The sequence below is a fragment of the Giraffa tippelskirchi genome, chromosome 11 (genome assembly GCF_054371585.1).
Source record: "Giraffa tippelskirchi isolate mGirTip1 chromosome 11, T2T-mGirTip1v1.2.pri, whole genome shotgun sequence".
Classification (NCBI taxonomy): Eukaryota; Metazoa; Chordata; class Mammalia; order Artiodactyla; family Giraffidae; genus Giraffa; species Giraffa tippelskirchi.
In genome coordinates this window covers 88,482,395-88,505,194 of record NC_137285.1, presented here as the reverse complement: position 1 = coordinate 88,505,194, position 22,800 = coordinate 88,482,395, and the positions used below count along the sequence as shown (strand labels likewise).

Here is a 22,800-nt window from a genome sequence, read left to right as displayed (position 1 = left end):
ATATGTAATATTTGAGGATATTACATAAACTTGGTTGATAAAGTAGTGGCAGAATTTGAGGGGGCTGACTTCAGTTTTGAAAGAAGTTCTGCTGTAGACAAAGTGCTATCAAATGTCATTGCATGCTACAGGGAAATTATTTGTGAAAGGAAGAGTTAATTGATATGGCAAATGCCATTGTCTTTTTTTTTAAGAAATTGCCACAACCACCCCAAATTTGAGCAACTATCACCATGATCAGTCAACAGTCATCAATATTGAGACAAGACCCTTTAACAGCAAAAATATTATGAAGGATCAGATGATGTTTAGTACATTTTTTTTTTAGCAATAATTTCTTTTTAAGTAAGATATGTACCTTGCGTGTTTTTCCATGTCACTGGAAGATTAATAAACTAGAGTGTAGTGTGAACATAACTTTAATATGCAGTGAGAAACCAAAAAAAAAAATTGTATGACACTTTTGTAACATTTGCTTTGAGTCTGAAACTGAAACCACAGTAACTCTGAGATATGCTTCCATTTTATAAGTATTGGAGACTGTGCATTGGAGAGCATTTCATGCAGTTCTTCTATTTTATTTAGAAATAGGAACATATTTTTAAATATGTATGCATTCTCTTGTTTAAAAAGTTATGCTTTATATGCCTGAAATCATGCTGCACTTTGGAATAAAGATAAAAAAGACACATTTCTCCTGCCAAGAAATTACAAACAATTACAATCCAATGGGATGAGCAAGACTATAAATGTACATATAAAAAAATTCTGTATCTGGGAGTGCTCATTTTTCAAGACTTCAGTATTAAAGTATGAGTTAGTATTTACAAGGTTGTGATCATAGAGAAGCATATACAAAGACCCAAAGGCTTGAGATAACATGCCATTCTTGAGAATACAAAGTAGTTAAGTATCACTATAATGAAGCTTGCTCATTAGAATATTGTGGATGATAAAGTTTAAACAGTGATAGGTGGAAAATATTCATTGCATGTCACTGGGAATTAATTTTAAAATTCCTAAAATAGATTAATATAGCATAAGATTCTGGCTCACTTTAAGCATAACAAAAAATTACAGTCTTTATTTCCCTGATATTTAAATAGAATATGAAAATATGAAACGCAGAATGGTCAAAACAAGAGAAAATAGTATCTTCTATCTTTCAGGTGATTATAAACAGAAATTTAAAAAAAAAGAAAGGAAAATGAGATGCAGGTGAATAATCCTGAATATACTAGAGAATATCACTGTAGTACATCCAAGCACAGATGATAACAAAAACACGAATAATCATGTTATTCCACTCCCTACACTAACACATCCACAAAGAATTCCTTGACTTCCCAACAGAGAGAAATTTCCATTTTAAAATGGAGAAATCTACCAGTAGTTATTTTCAAATATTTTTCTATATCAATTTCAAAGTAAAACCTTAAAAACTATATACATCCAACCTCTATGTCAGAATATATGGACCTATAACTAAGGAACAGGAATTTTAATTTGATACTTGTAAGATAAAACAGAAATTCTTAGATGGCTCTAACATAATGCCAGGTTTGACTAACTCAGTGTTAACAACCATTGTGTTAATCAGATATATTATTTATGTCATTCAAATGTATTACTTTACACATATGAATCTCTACTGAATCTGTTTCATTCTGTTCTACTAATTTATGCATCCATAGCATTGCCTAACACCAATTTTTATGAATATTTATTGAATAACTTCATTTATTTACTCAGTCTATTTAGAATACATACGCATGTGTGTGTTAGTCACTGTCATGTCCAACACTTTGCAATCCTATGGACTGTGGCCCACCAGGCTCCTCTGTCCTTGGGATTCTCTAGGCAGGAATACTGGAGTGGGTTGACATTTTCTTCTCCAGGAGATCTTCCTGACCAAGGGATCAAACCCAGGTCTCCCACATTGCAGGCAGCTCTTTACCATCTGAGCCACCAGGGAAACCCATATGTATGCATATGTGTATTTAAAAGAATGTATTATTAATAGATTTTTTCTCTAGCATTTTTATCCCTCTCTCAACTATATCAATGACAGCAATGATTTAGTGACTTTCACTGATACGCTCTTTTGATTACTTAGGGAACTTTTTTCATAGTCCAGACTTTAGAAAGTCCATTTACTATTACTCAAATATAATAAATCTTTCTTCTAGCAACTAATCACTGCTAGCATATATAATCTACAATAAGGTTCAAAGACAGGTTAATAGCAAGTTATTTATCTCTAGATCTACATGAAGCAAACACAACTGCATTGCACCATAATGTTAGGTCAAATAATTCTTCAACCTTCAAAGAAAGAAAGCAAAAGTGAAAGTCACTCAGTCACTCTTTGTGACCCCATGCACTGTACAGTCCATGGAATTCTTCAGGCCAGAATACTGGAGTGGGTAGCCTTTCCCTTCTCCAGGGGATCTTCCTAACCCAGGGATCGAGTCACTCAATAATATTTATTTATTGTGACATAAATATTATGATAAAAACTAGACTTACTCTGCTTTTAGACTATATAAATTAAGGTTTTTTTCTTCATCATTCTTATCAGAAATAACCTATGAGGAAATAATCAATTTATAATAAAATGAAATATATTCAAAGTTCAATTAAATGCAATGTATTAAACTTGGAAGTTCCTAAATACAGTATATACTGTATTGCTAAATATGGTATACTGTACAATCTAAATGTTATATTGCATTTAGATTGATTTCTTCATTTAATTAAGCACAACAAAAACATGATATAGTGTCATAATTACCATTTTAAAAAGTGGATGCACTAAGATTTTAAGTAGCTAGTGAGTCACACTCAGCATGTAATTGGATACAAATCTGTCCTTTCCACCATATCAACTTCATCCTGTGAGTAATAAGTAAATGGGACAAATACTTAAAAGTAACCTAATTAAAATTAAAAGCTTTTGCACAACAAAGGAAACTATAAGCAAGGTGAAAAGACAGCCTTCAGAATGGGAGAAAATAATAGCAAACGAAGCAACAGACAAACAATTAATATCAAAAATATACAAGCAACTCCTGCAGCTGAATTCCAGAAAAATAAACGACCCAATCAAAAAATGGGCCAAAGAACTAAACAGACATTTCTCCAAAGAAGACATACAGATGGCTAACAAACACATGAAAAGATGCTCAACATCACTCATTATTAGAGAAATGCAAATCAAAACCACAATGAGGTATCATTTCACACCAGTCAGAATGGCTGCTATCCAAAAGTCTACAAGCAATAAATGCTGGAGAGGGTGTGGAGAAGAGGGAACCCTCTTACACTTTTGGTGGGAATGCAAACTAGTACAGCCACTATGGAGAACAGTGAGGAGATTCCTTAAAAAACTGGGAATAGAACTGCCATATGACCCAGCAATCCCACTGCTGAGCATACACACTGAAGAAACCAGAATTGAAAGAGACGCGTGTACCCCAATGTTCATCGCAGCACTGTTTACAATAGCCAGGACATGGAAGCAACCTAGATGTCCATCAGCACATGAATGGATAAGGAAGCTGTGGTACATATACACAATGGAATATTACTCAGTCATAAAAAAAAATACATTTGAATCGGTTCTACTGAGATGGATGAAACTGGAGCCCATTATACAGAGTGAGGTAAGCCAGAAAGAAAAACAACAATACAGTATACTAATGCATATATATGGAATTTGAAAGATGGTAACGATAACCCTATATGCAAGACAGAATAAGAGACACTGATGCATAGAACAATTTTATGGACTCTGAGGGAGAAGGTGACGGTGGGACACTCTGGGAGAATAGCATTGAAACATGTATATTATCATATGTGAAACAGAACACCATTCCATGTTCGATGCATGAGACAAGGGCTCAGGGCCGGGGCAATGGGATGGCCCAGAGGGATGGGATGGAGAGGGAGGTGGGTGGGGGGTCCAGGAAGGGGAACACATGTAAACCCATGGCTGATTCATGTCAATGTATGGCAAAAACTATTACAATATTGTAAAGTAATTAGCCCCCAACTAAAATAAATAAGTTTATTTAAAACAAAATAAATAAAATTAAGACATACAGTGTAAAAAAAAAAAAAAGTAACACATGAAAATCAAGAATTGTGTGGATTATGTAAGATTTATCTGCAAATCTGAAACACCTGGGCCTTAAAAAAAAACATTTGCAAATAATCAGTCCCAACACTAGATTTCCAAATCAGTCCCTATTGAGATAGTCCAGCTCAGTTCAGTCGCTCAGTCGTGTCCGACTCTTTGCGACCCCATGAATTGCAGCACGCCAGGCCTCTCTGTCCATCACCAACTCCCAGAGTCTACCCAAACCCATGTCCATCGAGTCGGTGATGAGATAGTCCAGAAAGCTGAATTTATACATTGTATGACAACTTCTTCTGACTTACCCAGCTTAGGGATGTACAGTCTATAAGAAACTCTGGTTTCTCAAATGCAGTAATTAATTTCCACTAAATTTTTGTTAGTTTTTTAAGGGTTTCCCAGGTGGCACAGTGGTAAAGAATCTGCCTGCCAATGCAGGAAACTCAAGAAATGTGAGTTCAATCCTGGGTCAGGAAAATCCCCTGGAGGAGGAAATGGCAACCTACTCCAGTATTCTTGCCTGGGAAATGCCATGGACAGAGGAGCCCAGCAGGCTACAGTCCATAAGGTTGCAAAGAGTCAGACATGACAGAGCAAAGCATCCATGAGACACATGAAAGACAATCTAAATATTTACCTACTAAATTAAATAATTAAATAAAATATATTACTAAAGTTTTCTAACAGTAAAACTTGGAAAATTTTGATTCATTGATATATATATTTGTGATTTTTTTTCATTCTTCAACATAGGTCAGCACAAATAAAATACTTATTCCGAAGTTAAAGCCTTTATACATACATATGCGTATATTATAGATACATGAATCCTTATCTATATCTGTATAATTTGATATTATAAAGTTGATGCTAGATAGCTGTTGATATACAATGTTTCCCAAAGTATATCATTTGGTTCAGTGTCCTGTCCTTGCAGCAATGTTTGATTAAATAGAAAATTTCCTTCTGTTCTGTCAGTAATTTCTATGCATGACAGGAAATATATATTTTTTTTAATTTCAGGATTTAATATTATAATTGAAGTTACCATACAGTGTTCATATGATACCTTTATTGACTAATTCAAAAACAATTTCATACAGTATGTTTAAGAAATATTTGCTAGCATTTTCTGTTTGAATTAAAGTGTTTCTGTTTTAGTTAAACCATTTCCTGAAAGCATGCTATTTTCTGAGAATTGAGTAAAACACAATGACTACATAGCATCCTCACTGAATAAATTCTTATGGATCAGAACTTAGATTTATATGAAATATTTCAATATGCCTAATACCTGAATCTACACAGAACACTGTATTAAAACTATATATAACAGAGCTGACCTTGCCCAATTCTTCATATACTCAAGGTTTGCTATTAAAATCGAATTAATAAAATTAAAAGAAATATGAGTCAAATTAATTATCAACATGAATAAAATATAACTTTTTTCATGTGTATTTTTTACATTTATCATGTCTAATAAGGGCCTTATTTTGTTTTGATGCTTTGATTTTTCTTTAATGCAGTTGACTATGCTCCTCACAAAAATGTAACATGAAAACTCTTCAGGTTAGCAGCTGAGAATCTCTACCAAATAGAATATGAGACATTTGAGCAGATTTATGTCAACATTTGAAGCAGCAAAGAATATTTGCCTTCATAGTCCAGAGCAATGACTTTGAATGGGCCTGCATATGTCATACTTTGCCCTATTAATGAAGATCATGTGGGTGGAACTGTCAGCCATGTGGCATTCCTTTTCTTGTTTTAGCAGTTCAAATTCCAAACTAGACACATTGATAGTTTGTTTATTAAACTGACACTAGGCTCACTGTACACCCAGATATCTATGATTATATTTTGTTCATTTACATAGAGTTTCAGTTTAAAAAATTTCATATTGAGATATTTATTGAAGCCTTGAATTTCCATCAGTGTAAAATAATTAAGGAGTGTTAAATAAGATTCTGAATTTTTACATCAAAAATAGTCTGTAGCTTGAGAGATCAATCTTCAAAATTTTAGATACACTAATAAATTCATATTGTTGAATGAGTAATTATTGCATGATTAAATAACTTAGAAAACCACTTCTCCTCGATAAACAAAACCTAATCAATGCTCTATGACTACTTTAAAATTCAACTACCGTCTGAACCCATAAATACTATGCCAGCCTACACAAATTTCTCTCTGCCCTGAATGCTTAATCATTATGTTGTTATCTAAGATTCTTAATTAAAAAATCACAGTATACTAACATGTAATGATGACTTTATGCTGTTTCACATAAAACTTATTAATAATCTTATGTGTAGACAGAGTTTGTCTTGATAGATATTGGTTGTAGACATAACGGATTGAACAAATAAATGAAAGAATGAATGAATATTGTGTGTATTAGTAGCTCAGTCATGTCTGACTCTTGGTGACCGCATGGACTGTAGCTTGCCAGGTTTTTCCGTCCATGGAATTCTCCAAGCAAGAATACTGGAGTGGGTTGCCATTCCCTTCTCAAGAGGATCTTTGATCCCTGGGTCTACTACATTGCAGGCAGATTCTTTACCATTTGAGCCACCAGGGAGGGAAGCCCAATATGATACAAGGAGAGGCTCAAAGTTTGTAATGATGTCATTTTTAAAAACATAAATTAAGTATGACTAAGTTTACGACTCTAATGAAGATACTTTCATAACTACCTGTGATTACAGATTTTAGAGTCAGAGAAATAAGGTTAGATGTGTACCAAGTACCTATCAGAATATCATTAATATTTATGAAGTATGGCATGCATGGGCTTCCCTGGTAGCTCAGTGGTAAAGAATCCACCTGCCAACATAGAATATGCAGGTTCAATCCCTGGGTTAGGAAGACTCCATGGAGAAAGAAATGGCAATCTACTCCAGCATTCTTGCCAGAGAAATCCTATGTACAGAGGAGACTGCTGGGCTATACTCAATGGGGTCACAAAAGAGTCAGACACGACATAGCAACTAAACAGCAACAATGCCATTTGTGATATTGCTTTGTTTTAGCAGAAGAGAAAATTGACAACATTCATCTTTAGTGAGTGTTGGAAAAACACAAAATTGTACAACTCTTAGAAGATAGTATAGGAGAAAACCTGGTGATCTTGGATTTGGTGGTGCCTATAATCCATGAAAGAAGTTAAACTACACTTCTATTCAAATTAAACGTTTCTGTTCCATGAAAAACATTGTCAAGAAAATAAAAAGTCAAGCCACAGACTGAGAAAAAATATTTGTAAATTCAAATCTGATAAAGGACCATTTTGTAAAATATACAAAGAACATTCAAAGCTCAATAATGTGAACATAAACAACTTGATTATAAAATGAACAGAAGACCTAAACAGACACCTCACCAAAGAAAATACATCAGTGGGAAATAATCATATGTAAAGATATTCGACATCATATATCACTGTTGATATTGTTTAGTCACTAAGTCGGGTCCTGCTCCTTGTGACCCCATGGACTGTAGCCCGCCAGGCTCCTCTGTGTGTGGGATTTCCTAGGCAATAATATTGGAGTGGGTTGCCATTTCCTTCTCCAGGGGATCTTCCTGACCCAGGAATTGAATGTGCCTCTCCTACATTGACAGGTGCATTCTTTACCACTGAGACATCAGGGAATCTCATATGTCATTAGGGCAATGCAAACTAAAACAGTGAGATACTACTAATAAACACCTGTTAGAATGGCAAAATCCAGAGCAATGGCAACACTGAATGCTCAGAAGGATTTGGATTAACAGTAACTCTCCTTCATTTCTGGTAGGAATTTTAAAAATGATGCAGCGACTTTTAAGACATTTTGGCAGTTTCTGACAAAAACAAGCATATTCTTACCATACAAAGAGCAAACTCCTTGGTATTTACCCAGATTTATGTCCACACAAAAATCTCTGCATGATGTTTATAGGAACTTTTTTATTCACTATTGCCAAATGTGGGAGCAATCACGATAAGATACTATTAGGCCTTACAACAAACAAACAAAAACTGTCAAGCCATGGGAAGGAACTAAGAAGCCTTAAACTTCTATTACTAAATGAAGTAACCAATCTGAGAAGTTCACACACTATCTCCTTCCAACTATATTACATTTTGGAAAAGACAAATTTATGGAGACAAGAGAAGGATCACTGTTTGCCAAGAGTTAAGGAGGGGGAATGGTGAATAAATGGTGAGAACATAGAGAACTTTTAGGGCACCAGAAATATTTGACATGATACTTTAATAGAGGATACACATCACTATAAATTTCAAAACCTACAGGATGTACAATCCCAACAGTAAGTCTTAATGTAGACTAAGGATTTTAGATGATAATGATATGTCAATGTAGGTTTATCATTTTCAAAAATGGACCACTCTGGTATCAGGTAGTAATGAGCGAAATAAATGCACATGTAGGAGTATGTGATACACGTAAAATCTCTGTACTTTCTACTCAATATTGCTGTTGAACTTAAAAATGCTCTAAAATAGTCTATTTAAAAAATAAGAGAGTTGGAAATGAGGAATAAAGTTTTAGCCTCTAGTCTTGATTATTTTTGTATCATTTACTGATTGTATGTCTCTATAATGTTATAGAAAAATTAGGAAGGTAGAGAAATATGAAGATTAATTATTTACAGCAACTTTGAAGTCATCAAGCAGAATGGTAAGGGAGACCCTCTATTGGACTGGAGTAAGAAGTGAATGAGAGAAATTGGATGAAAATGGACACCTAGACCCACCCATATGTCTTTCCCAGCCTCTTGTAACAGATTTGATGATGTCATTCCTTCTGTGTCTCTGAGTTTATTATAGGCAGAGACAGTACAGATTGAAATGGTGTGCATGAAATTTAAAGAAGATGAAGAATATAACACTAAAATAGATCACACATGGGAAGTTTAACAGAAAAGAGGATATTCCAGAACCATGTCAACTAGCCACTATCATTCTCTACTAATCTGCATTGCACTTCACTGAAGACAGATCTTCTTTCAGGTAACGGGGAACCTGATCTTCTTCAAGTTCTATTCATGACAAGGAATACTCTTCCACTTTCTTTGACTGTCAACTTTGATGATGAAAATGATTGAAACCCACATCTGGCTAATGTGAAAAGTGAAGTTGCTCAGTCGTGTCCGACTCTTTGCAACCCCATGGAGTGTGGCCTACCAGGATCCTCAGTCCATGGAATTTTCCAGGCAAGAGTACTGGAGTGGGTTGTCATTTCCTTCTCCAGGGGATCTTACAGACCCAGGGATAGAACCGAGGTCTCCCGCATTTGCAGGCAGACACTTTACCATCTGAGCCACGAGGGAAGCTAAAGTAACATATCATAAACAGCCATTTTAAATCAAAGCTCACTTATTTTTCCCTTCTTCAATCATCTTGTCATAGGTGTGGGTAGAGGGAAAGGCATCAAGAAGCTGCTGCTGCTGCTAAGTCGCTTCAGTTGTGTCCGACTCTGTGCGACCCCATAGACGGCACCCCCCAGGCTCCCCTGTCCCTGGGATTCTCTAGGCAAGAACACTGGAGTGGGTTGCCATTTCCTTCTCCAGTGCATGAAAGTGAAAAGTGAAAGTGAAGTCGCTCAGTCGTGTCCCACTCTTCGTGACCCCATGGACTGCAGCCCACCAGGCTCCTCCGTCCATGGGATTTTCCAGGCAAGAGTACTGGAGTGGGGTGCCATTGCTTTTTCTGCATCAAGAAGCAAGTCTGCTAATTATTTGAGCAAGGTGCTCACAAAGCTTGCATTTAAAAAAATGAATTCTTGTCCAGTCTCATCTCTACCAATGTAACTTTATACTTGGATGCTGTTTAATATGTATACTCTTTGATCAGCCTAATCCAATACACATGGCATTCCAACATTATCCATTAGTGAGTCATGATGACTCATTAAAATCCAATAGCATGCCAGGACAGGAATAATTTCTCAAAAAAAAATGTATATTAAGAGATTATTCTGCTGCTGCTGTTAAGTCGCTTCAGTCATGTCCAACTCTGTGCGACCCCATAGATGGCAACTAACCAGGCTCCTCCGTCCCCAGGATTCTCCAGGCAAGAATACTGGAGTGGGTTGCCATTTCCTTCTCCTAAGAGATTATGACTTTCTCCAATATTTCAGCAGGTGTTGGTAAACATTTTCTGTAAAAGGCCAATAGCAAATATTTTAGACATTGTGTGCCATATGGTCTCAGTTGCAACTACTTTACAGTTGTAGTATGAAAGCAGACATAATCAGTATTTTAACAAGTGAGGAAGGCTGAAACAGGGAATTAACATAGGATACAATATTATTAGCATGGGATACAGTATTATTAACTAAAGTGCAGATTTTATTCAAATCTCACAAAATTGTATGCTAGAGTCTATTATTTGTTTTCAAACCTTATCCAAGACTCCTCATTATATTTAATTGCTTTGAGCAGTTTCAGCTGCATGCAACAAATTCTGGCAAATTCTCTTTATTTTTGTCCTATTAGAAATATTTTCTTATATTCCTCATTGTGACTTCTTAGATAAACCCCTCATTTAAAAGCAGACATTTAATTTCAAATACATTTTTTTTAGTATCTTTGCTATTAATTTCTCATTTTATATTAATTTCTTATTTAAATATTTTCTTTCCTGCAATCACCTACTGTGTTTTTTTCAGTCTTCTAACTTTATTGAGGCTTTCAATGGCTAAATCAAAGATTTCTTTTGGTAAGGTCACACTGTATTTGAAAATATTTGGATTATTTTCAAATATCTTTTGATATTGATCTCTAACATAACTCCACAGTAATAAGAGAGCAAATTCTGTATGATTTCAATATTTTTAGACCAGGAAATTTCAGCACCTGGTCTTAGGTCTCTGGATATGTTCCAGTTTATAGTCCACAGGAACTTGAATAGAATTTGTATCCTAATGTTGTGTGAAAACTGTATAAATCTTAGTTTTGTAGAATTGGTTCATAATGCTTTTTGTGTCTAATATATTCTTCTTTTTTGTATATTCATTTTATTAATTTCTGAGAGTTTGATATTGAAGTTTCAACTAAAAATCTTAATTTACCTACTCAAAGCAAATAATTGTAATATATACTGGAACTATATGTAACTTTGTTCTGTAGTTTCCAAGTCTCCTGTGAATGCATTTTCATATAACTTAAAATATAAAAAAATAAAATTAATTTTTTAAAAATATTAATTAGAAAAATAAAAATTTCAAAAATAAAAAAGACAAAAAATGAAATAAAATTAATATTTGAATAAATCTATACAGATGCTGACTGTACATATAAATGTGTGTGTGTGCATTTTATATACATACATATATATATAGATAGATAGATAGATATGCATGATGATAATAATAACATCAAAGGCAGCTACGTAATTGGATCTAAAGTGTTTGAGGTCCTTAGTGCTGTGCAGGAGATATTCTCCAGGAAAGAATATTGTAGTGGGATTGCCATGCCCTCCTCAAGGAGAACTTCCCTACCCAGGGATTGAAACTGCCCCTCCTGTGGCTCCTACATTGCAGGAGGATTCTTTACCGCTGAGCTACCAGAGGAAGCCCAAAGTACTTTTCAGCATATTTTAATATGTCAAGAATGCATGCTGTATTCTCTATGGTATACCTAACTTACCAAGTCAGAATGAAATTCAGTAAGAAAATAATCATTAGCAACAAAAATGCAGGAAAAGAGAAAACACTAAAAAACAAATAGCAAGATGGTAGATACAAGGAACAATAGATAAGTAATCCCATTAAAATGAGAACAAAATAATCCAAATAAATGACCAAGCTTGTCTGAATGGGTGATAAAAGAGAAGCTGATTATGCTCTGATTTTTTTTTATTATAAACTGATTTTATGTAAGAAATATTAAATTTACAGATAGAATATTGGAAGTGAATAAATTAATTTACATGAAGAATAGTTGAAATGAAGAAATAAGAATTTGAAATGAAGAAAAAAAGATTAGCTGTAGGTACATTACCATCAGACAAAGTAGTCTTTAAGGCAAGAAGTGTTATTGCAGAAAAGAAGTGATATTAAGAAATGATAACAGGTTCAAGGGCTTCCCATGTGGCTCAGGGGTAAAGAATCTGCCTGCCAATGTAGGAGATGCAGATTCAATCCCTGGGTTAGGAGGACTCCCTGGAGAAGGAAATGACAAACCACTCCAGGATTCTTGCCTGGGAAATTCCATGGACAGAGAAACTTCGAGGGCTACAATCCATGGGGTTGCAGAGTCGCACATGACTTAGCAACTAAACAACAACAATAAAACAGTCAAACTGTAAGAAAAATATTAAAATCTTAAATATATACTCATATAAAATAACTTCAAAAGGTAATGAGTTAGTTGACAGAATTGAAAGAACTAGGTAATCTGAAAATCGGTTAGAGAATATAATATACACCTCATTAGCTAATAGAATGTGTGCTATGTTTAGTTGCTCAGTTGTGTCCAACTCTTCAAGACCCCCTGGACTGTAGCCCTCCAGGCTCCTCTGTCTATGGAGATTCTCCAGACAAGAATACTGGAGCGGGTTGCCATGCCCTCCTCCAGGGGATCTTCCCAACCCAGGGATCGAACCCAGGTCTCCTGCATTGTAGGCAGATTCTTTACCATCTGAGCCACTAAGGAAGCCCAGCTAATAGGATAAATAGAGAAAAAAAAAAAGTAGATCTAAACAATTAGCAAACTTGAATGGGTTTGCCTAAATAAAACACTATATCTAACAACTACAGAGTATATTGTCTTTTCAAATATATACCAATTATTTAAGGAATGAGCATTTTACTAATCGCAAAGCAATTTACAATAGATTGGATTATAAATCAAAATTTGAAACAAAAAATTTTGGAAGATAACAGAAGAAACTATTTTTATGATCTTGTAGACAAAATGTTTGTAAGCAACACCTACTCACAAAAAATATCAAGAAGAAAAATAGCAATGTATTATTGAAATAAGAACTTATATCTCAGTACTGATCTATAGGTCAAACTATCTAGTGGAATAATCTGCACCATGTAAATGTCTTTACTGTTTCAATGATAGTCAGTTTTGACTACTTAATTGTCAAGTTATGCTTGCACTAGTAAGTCCTTTTTTTTTTTCCCCTCTGCTGACAAATTACAACTAAGAAAGAACTGTTTACAATAAATCACAAGTTATTATTGCCTTATCCAGACAAAGCTTTCAACATTCCCTTTAGTTTTTCTAAATGATCTATTGCATATATTAGAAAAAGAGCAAACATTTTGACCATGACTATAAACTACAAAATTTAGCTATAGTATTTGTCCCTAAAGTGAGACTGTCATGCTGATCGATAAAGACTATGATGAATAAGTCCTTTATCTCTTCCGGTATGTCAGTGTGAACTTGCATGGTACAAGCTTTCAGACCACCCATTAAGAGCAGTTTTATTAATAGTTCCTGCTTACATAAGGGTACTCCATTTATCAACTTCATTGACTGCAACAAAGTGCTTATGCCACTGGCAACGCTGGCTCAGCCAAGGTGCAAAGAAATAGCAACTGCAGAAGTCACTGAAAGAATGGGGCCTGCTTGAATCAGCCAACTTAGGAAATGTTCCCAATTGTTTAAGCTGAACAAAAAGAATTGTGGGGTCAAAAGTCCTGAAGCGTTTTTTCTCATAAACTGGTATTCTTAATTATGGCAGTAATTATAATTTTATGGGTAGAGAACAAAGATCAAGTGTTTTCTTGGTTTTCTGAATCATATTATAATTCAACAGAGTTCTTTGAATATCCTCAGAATTTGGATGCTAGTACTTATTTATGTCACCAAGGCAGAGTGTGAAATTTCTTCCATACATTTTAAGAAGTTTCCCTGAAAAATTTGATATCAGTTCACAAATTATTTTATCATCAAGATTTGGATTTGATTTATGTGTTGAGAACTATGTCGCTGTGATGCTTTCTTACACATCACATGATAAATAAAGGCAAGATGCTCATTAGTTTAGAATAATTGGTAGAAAGGCAATTTAACCTATTAATAGTAGAATACTTGTGCTATAGAATATATTTTAAAAATAAGATCACATATTGTTAATTTAGGAATATAGATAGACTTCAATATATCAGTTCCATTAGATAGGAAATAATTCCATTATTCTTTAGAGGTTTTGAGAAATTTTGAAATTATTTTTGTTGCTTTTTAGTAGATTAGTCAAAACTAAGCTTCAGCTAGTCCACTGTTCACATTTTTAGCAATTTCTGACTAATGAGATTGACTAGGTTTATTTTTTTTTTAACTTTTTTATTTTGTATTGTGGTAAAGCCAATTAGCAATGGTATTATAGTTTCAGATGAACAGCAAAGACACACTCAGCTGTACATATACATGTATCCATTCTCCCTCAAACTCCCCTCACATCCCGGCTGCCACATAACATTGTGCAGAGTTCTATGTACTATACAGTAGGTCCTTGTAGGTTATCCATTATAAATACAGCAGAGTCTCCATGTCCATTCCAAACAAGGTTTTAATAAGCATATTAGTATTAGGTTTGAGTCTTCACACTTCACATGGAAATGAGGAGAAGCTGAACAAAAACAAATACACATGTTTAGTGAAACAAAGAAAGAAATTCACACTCCAAATTGCATAAATTATATTAAAAATACCTACACCAACAGAATTAGGCAAGAGTCCCATGTGAAAAAATGTAAGAACCACAATTCAGAGGACAGTTTTACTGGATGAATAAGGAAATCCATGCCCTAAAATTACAGAAATAAAAAAAAAAATCTCATGTCTTTGACCACAAAGAAAATATCAATAAATTTTAAAAAGTAGAAATAATAGCTATCTGATTTTACTATAATAAAATATCTAACTAATAACAAAGTCAGACAAAAAAATTAACAAATGAGCAAAATAATATCCATTTAGAAATTAAGCACTCTGTTAACTCCTGAGTAAAATTTTAGATTTCCTAAGAAAGAACAATCTTGAAAACATTCTACATCACAACTTATGAGATGTATTTTCAAAGCAGCACAAAGAAGAAAAATTATTCATATTACTTTTTAAAGAGTAATAGTAAATGAACTATATATTTAAAGTTTAAAATAACATTAAATACGTAAGAGCAAAATACAATTAATAATACAGAATTAACAAATTTTCATATATTTTCATGCCTAGTCACATTTTAAAATTTCCTAATATTTGCAATGATTTGCTTTGTGTACCTTTTGAACACATTTATAAACACTAGATAGAATTGTATCTCTTTTAAAATGTTTATTATTTTATATGGGTGGGACATTCAAATATGGACAAATATAGGAGTTTCTGTTTGTCGGTACTGTTTCTAAATTTGTTTTTATAATTATTCTCTAACATGCATATTCACAAATTATATTGATTGAAAAATAAAACCCTTAGAGATATTAAGCTAGTTCACTAGTTCCCACTATTTAATCGACCCCGAATTATGTCTGATCCCCAAACCATAATTAGTCCTTAGTGGCTAGTATGGATTTAAATATTCAAATATGATCATATAGTCCTTCAGAATTAGAGGAGCACATGTAGATGCTCTTGCATTTTTATATTACCAACAAAGGGCGTTGTTCTGAGTTGTCCCCTAACCAAACCCATTTAGTGCTCAGGAGACTCTTTCTTCCCTCTCTTAGTGAGGCTACAGCCATCAAAACCTCATCACTGGGGCCAGTGACACTTTTGTATACCTTCTTCATTGCCATCACTGTCACTGCCATCATCTCCACACTGATATGCATCCATGCCACAGACACAATTGATGGAAGTGGCATAGCCATCTGGCATTGCTGCCCTCCCTTTCTTGCCTTTAGGTCATATTATTGACCATAACAGGACTGCCATTATCTCCTATTGGATGACTTGAACTAGAGCCAAAAGGAAAATAAAATAACTCAAGACAAACAATCTTTCCTTAGAACATAGACAACTCATTTCTAGCTTTCTGCTCCATGGAGGGGGAGTAGGGGTGGGGGGGGAAGCAGGCTCAAAATAGCGTGGGCTCATTTCTTATGTTGTTTAACCTTTTTCTCCCAACACTGGGAAAGGTATCTGAAACAAGCACCTTAAATTTCTGAGAGTGAAATCTCATATGTCCAGCTTTGCAGTTTGGAGAATGCATTAGATCCCAAGTAAAATCAGAGTAACTCTGCTGCAGGCACTTTTTTCAATTTTCAAGTTTCCATTCTGGTTATCTAAACTGCTTTTGTGAACATCATTTCATTTTCCTTAGCCAGTGGTTTCCAGGCCTAAATATAATTAGAATCATTTGGGGATGGGGGATTTATAAGAAATAGATTATTTAATTGGTATCTTGAATCTGTAAGTACAGAAGTATATTTGAGCATTGTGATTTATTTTTAATTCTAAGTGATTTGAAGAGCCATGAGAGATCTTTTGCACAATCACTCCTGCTTATAGTTTCAGAGAATAGGCATAGAGCTTGAAAACTCCCAGGTAACTTAGTGCTGAAGATCCACGAGAGATTTTATTTAGAGGTCTCTAACCAAGCTCATTTGAAATAAAGTATTACTAAATAGCAAACATTTTACTGTATTACACTTAATAGAGGTGAAAATTTATGCATTCACACATACATTAAACAATTTTTTGGTGAATAGAAAATCACAAGTCCTTCACTGTAAATTCCCTAAAGGCAAGAATGCATCTGATTTTCTTTGGTATTCTCCATCAATACCTAAATACCTAGCTAGCAAGTTACCTTGGCTGCATGAATGTCAGAATAAACCAGCTATTAATATGAATAACCAATAAGTAAATGACATTTATATATTCAGCCTTAATCTCTCATTTGGGCTTCAAATTCATATCCTCAACTGACTACTTACTATTAAACAGAAATCGAGATTTCTCCTCAGAATATCTGACCCCACCCTGTCTCAACTCACATTCATTTTCAGAAAGATTCTTGGTAGGAAACCACATTTTAAATTATCCAATTGCTAAGATCACATATGTGTGAATCAGCCTTAATCTCTACTTTTTCACTATCAAGCAAGTCTTTCAGCAAGTTTTGCTGGTGTATATCCAAAATAAATCTGGTATGAATTTATCTTTTTCCATCTCCATTGCAACCACTCAGGTCAATGTTTTCCTTGAATCTCACTGGGCTACTGAAATTACCTCATCTGGGGCCTCCCAGCTCCCATGATTCCCCTCTCCTAGTCAGTGTGCTGCATAACAGCAAAAAGAACACTTTACTGAGGAATGATTTTCATCGCATTCATCGAAAAGGTGTAGTTCAACTTTTCAAAGCATATTCACACATATGTACAACCATCATCACAAATTTGTATTATTTTAACTGAATTATGGTTCGAAAAGGACTGGTTCCAGAATGGGAAAGGAGTACTCAAGGCTGTATATTGTGGCCCTGCTTATCTAACTTATGTGCAGAGTACATCAGGTGAAACACTGGACTGGATGAAGCACAAGCTGCAATCAAGTTTGCCAGGAGAAATATCAATAACCTCAGGTATTGCAGATGACACAAACATTATGGCAGAAAGTGAAGAGAACTGAAGAGCTTCTTGATGAAAGTGAAAGAGGAAAGTGAAAAAGCTAGCTTAAAACTCAACATTCCAAAACTAAGATCATGGCATATGGTCTCATCACTTCATGGCAAATAGATGGGGAAACAATGGAAACAGTGAGAGATTTTATTTTCTTGGACTCCAAAATCACTGAAGATGGTGACTACAGCCCATAAAATTAAGACACTTGTTCCTTAGAAGAAAAGCTATGGCCAACATAGAAAGCATATTCAAATGCAGAGACATTACTTTGCTGACAAAGGCCCATCTAGTCAAAGCTATGCTTTTTCCAGTAGTCGTGTATGATGTGAGAGTTGGACCATAAAGAAGGTTGACCACTGAAGAGTTCTTCAGATGTTTTTGAATTGTGGTGTTGAAGAAGACTGTTGAGGGTCCCTTGGACAGCAAGGAGATCCAACCAGTCAGTCCTAAAGGAAATCAGTCCTGAATACTCATTGGAAGGACTGATGCTGAAGCTGAAGCTCCAATACTTTGGCCACCTGATGCAAAGAACTGACTCACTGGAAAAGACCCTGATGCTGGGAAAGATTGAAGGCAGGAGGAGAAGGGGACGACAGAGGATGAGCTGGTTGGATGGTATCACCGACTGGATGGAGATTAGTTTGAGCAAGCTCTGGGAGTTGGTTTGAGCAAGCTCAGGGAAGCCTGGCGTGGTGCAGTCCATGGAGTCGTAGAGTCAGATGTGACTGAGTGACTGAACTGAACCAAACTCTGCATAAAATTTAAATAAGCAGGCCGACAGTATACAGCCTTGACCTACTCCTTTCCCAATTTGGAACCAGTTTGTTGTCCCCTGTGCAGTTCTAACTCTTACCTCTTGACCTGCATACAGTTTTCTCAGGAGGCAGATAAGGTGGTCTTATATTCCCATTTCTTTCAGAACTTTCCGCAATTTGTTGTGATCCCCACAGTCAAAGACTTTAGTGTAGTCAATGAAGCAGATGTTTTTCTGGAGTTCTCTTGCTTTTTCTATGATCCAATGGATGTTGGATCTAAATCCAGCTTGAATATCTGAAAGTTCTCTGTTCGTGTACTGCTGAAGCCTGGCTTGGAGAATTTTGAGCATTGCCTTGTTAGCATGTGAAATGAGTGTAATTGTATAATAGTTCGAACATTACTTGGCATTGCCTTTCTTTGAAATTGGAATGAAAACTGACCTTTTCCAGTCCTGTTGCCACTGCTGACTTTTCCAAATTTGCTGGCATATTATGAGCAACACTTTCACAGCATCATCTTTTAGGATTTGAAATAGCTCAGCTGGAATTCCATCATCTCCACAAGCTTTGTTTGTAGTGATGCTTCCTAAGGTCCACTTGACTTTGCAATCCAAGATGTCTGACTCTAGGTGAGTGATCACACCAACATGGTTATCTGGGTCATTAAGACCTTTTTTGTATAGTTCTTTTGGGTATTCTTGCCACCTCTTCTTAATATCTTCTGCTTCTGTTAGGTCCATTCTGTTTCTGTCCTTTATTTTGCCCATCTTTGCATGAAATGTTCCATTGGTATCTGTAATTTTCTTGAAGAGATCTCTAACCTTTCCCATTTTAACATTTTCCTCTTTCTTTGCATTGTTCACTTAGGAAGGCTTTATTATCTCTCCTTGCTTTTCTTTGGAACTCTGCATTCAGATGGATGTATCTTTCCTTTTTTCCTTTGCCTTTCACTTATTTTCTTAGCTATTTGTTAGGTCTCCAAATACATAGCCATTTTACCTTTTCTCCTTTATTTTTCTTGGTGATGGTTTTGATTACTGCCTCCCGTAAAATGTCACGAACTTCCATCCATAGTTCCGCAGGCATTCTTTCTATCAGATTAATCCCTTGAATCTACTTGTCACTTCCACTGTATAATTGTAAGGGATTTGACTTAGGTCATACCTTAATGGCCTAGTGGATTTCCCTACTTTCTTCCATTTAAGTTTGAATAACCCGTAATCTACTTTCTCTGTATATAAATTTCCCTGATTTGGATATTCATGTGTGTCACGAAGTATGTGTTTTTTAAGACTGATTTCTTTTACTTAAAATAAAGAACATGGATTCATTCATATTTAGCGTATATCAGTACTTCATTCCTTTTTATGGCTAAATAAAATTCTACGGTATAGATAATCCAGATATTGTTTATTCGTTTGTCCACTGATACATATGTAGGTTGTTTCTTTTTGATTATTATGAATAATGGTGAAATTAACACTCATATGCACATTTCATATATATGAACATTCATATATCTGTTTTAATTTCTCCTGGGTATGTACCATGAGCTAGAAGAACTTACCATATTGTATTGTAACTCTTTGTTTAATAATCATTTGAGCAATTGCCATCCTGGTTTCCAAAGCACCTGCACCAATTTACCTTCCTACAAGCAGTGTATGAAGGTTCTGATTTCTCCACAACCTCACAAAATACTTGTTACTTGAATTTTTGTTTCTAGTAATTCCAGCGAGTGTGAAGTAGTATCTCATTATGGTTTCGATTTGCATTCTCCTTAGGACAAATGATTTCGAGCACCTTTTCAAGTGTTTGTTGATATTATTTTTTTAACATCTAAATCAGATGATGTCACTCCTTTTCTCTGTCATCATCGTATCTCCAGGACTTAAAATGGTATCTGACACATGATAGGAGATTAATAATTAATATTTAATTATTAGTTAATATATGGCAAATGAGTGACTGATTAATAAATGGCTCCATAGCAGTATAGAATGCTTCTTAGAAATAAATGTTTAGAAGTACAGCTAATGAGACTATCTTGTCTGTTTCTTTTGAAAAACAACTGTAAATGTTAGAGCAATTTAGGAAAAAATATTTAGATGTTAAAAGATGGTTCTAAAGACCAAATGAGAATCTAGTAACTTCCTATTCAAAATGTGATCTGTGGACCTCCACTATTAACATCAGCTTTAAGTGTTTAAAAAGGCTCCTGGGGCTTAAATGATACCTAGAAAATGGGACATGTTTCTCCTACCTCTTTCTGAAGCTTTCTTCGTCACCATTAGTTCTGATTAGGTAGTACTGCTACCACATATATGTTGGTCATCTACACTCAATGTAGCATGGCTATAATCAGCATCAAGATGCTCACACTTATTCCTTGCCACCAATCAATTTCAACACAAAGACTTCTGCTAATGTTGTCAAGAACAATATCAGGTGTTATTTCTCTGATTCACACAACAGTAATCTCTGAGATCCCATTCGCCTCACTCATAGAAATCCCACAACCCCCTGCTACTCACTGTCCTTCCAGCCTCATTCCACGTTCTAGCTCTGAGGCAAGGGCAGACACTCCCAAACAAAGGCTTGAATGGAGAGCAATTGCTGACAACCTTTGTTTCAGGCCCTCTCCGGGAGGTGATACAGTCCAATGATATTTCTTCAGATTCAATGAGCCCAGAACTCAGACTATAAGGACTGGCCATCATTCCATGTCTTTGTCTGCTTTAATTTGAAGAACAAGACAAGTTAAATACTAATAGGGATGATGAAAAGCATTGTCAACTAATCTAAGAAATTATCCTGTCACCCTATAAATACTGATAGTTAGCAACTACATAGCCCTTACTGTATCCCAGCTGTGTGCTGGATGTCTTAATATCATACCAATTTTCAGAGAAGGAAAAACATGTAGAGAGATTAAGTAATTTGTGAAATGTTACTCAGCTAAAAAGTGGTGGATCCAGGATTAGAGCTGAATCTTGTTCCAGATTCTGAAATTTTAACTACAATGCTATGCTACATTGTCTCTCTATTCTTGAGAGCTTACTATGTGCCTTATGTGCCAAGTAATACATTATAAACTTTTCAAACTTCAATGCATTTAATCCTCAAATCACAATAATGAAATAGACATTGATCTATCAATCTAAATACCTGTAAAACTAAAGTTTACAGATACTAACTGTCTAAAGTCAGACACTAGTAAGTATAGGAGTTATGATTTTAAAGTTTATCTGATTAATAGCAAAATCCACTGATTCAATGAAACATTCTTTCCTTCTTTCTTTTTCCTAGAACAGTCTTTCTATATTGTTACTTCTATATATTTTTTCATGACCTATCCATCTGAAACAATCTCTTTCTACTTAAACCTATGATAGTCAATTTTGTGTATTAACTTGGCTAGGCCACTGTATGTACTCATCTGGACAAGCACTTGTCTTGATATTGCTGTGAAGATATTTTTCAGATGAGATTATCGTTTAAATCAGTAGACTTCGAGTAAAGAAGATTATCTCCCCTTTAAAGTGGATAGTCTCCATCCAATTAGTTGAAGGTCTTAAGAGAAAAAAGATTTTTTTGCTTCCCTGGCGGCTCACATGGTAAAGCATCTTCCTGCAATGCAGGAGACCCAGGTTTGATCCCTGGGTTGGGAAGATCCCATGAAGAAGGAAATGGCTACCCATTCCAGTATTCTTGCCCAGAAAATCCCATGGTCGGAGGAGCCTGATAGGTTACAATCCATGGGGTCGCAAAGAGTAGGACACAACTCAACCACTTCACTTTGAAAGAAAAAAGAAATTTTGCCAGGAGAATATCTGTTGGCATACCCTGAACATTTTGGACGTAACAATGTCTATAATCATGTCAGTTTTTTTAAAACTTCTCTCAGATAGGTACATAGATGCAGAGATAATCTCCATTTCCTTTGAAGCCACATAGAATACTGTGACAACACATTCTATTACATCATACAAGTATTTGTTTACTATTATTTTTATATACATTCTTTAGATTATGAATAACAGAGAAGTACAGTATCTACTTTACTTGGTTTGAAGCGCATACCATGATTCACCTGCTACATAGTAAGTGCTCCATGCCCATATTTTGAATTAATAAGAAAAGGAGGGTGACAGAGTCAATTGTATGTAACATCCCACCAGCACTTTAACCCTAAAGACCTCTCTTCTCAATTTCTCCATCCCCTTCCTCTCTCTCTAATAAAAACTTCTCTTTAATATAATATGGGGAAAATTCAGTAATCAGCTCAGAAACTACAAACCATTTC

The 22,800-nt window shown here is 35.1% G+C and overlaps 1 long non-coding RNA gene across 1 annotated transcript; it reads right to left on the bottom strand.

Moving 5' to 3' along the window:
• Window positions 1-14,434: 14,434 nt before the first annotated feature.
• LOC145525455 (uncharacterized) lies at window positions 14,435-22,459 on the bottom strand. The gene is made up of 4 exons (XR_014068217.1): window positions 22,340-22,459; window positions 18,593-21,227; window positions 14,828-14,919; window positions 14,435-14,741 (listed from the first exon to the last, which is right to left on the bottom strand). It is a non-coding gene; the product is annotated as an uncharacterized LOC145525455 (long non-coding RNA).
• Between the last annotated feature and the right edge of the window lie 341 nt (window positions 22,460-22,800).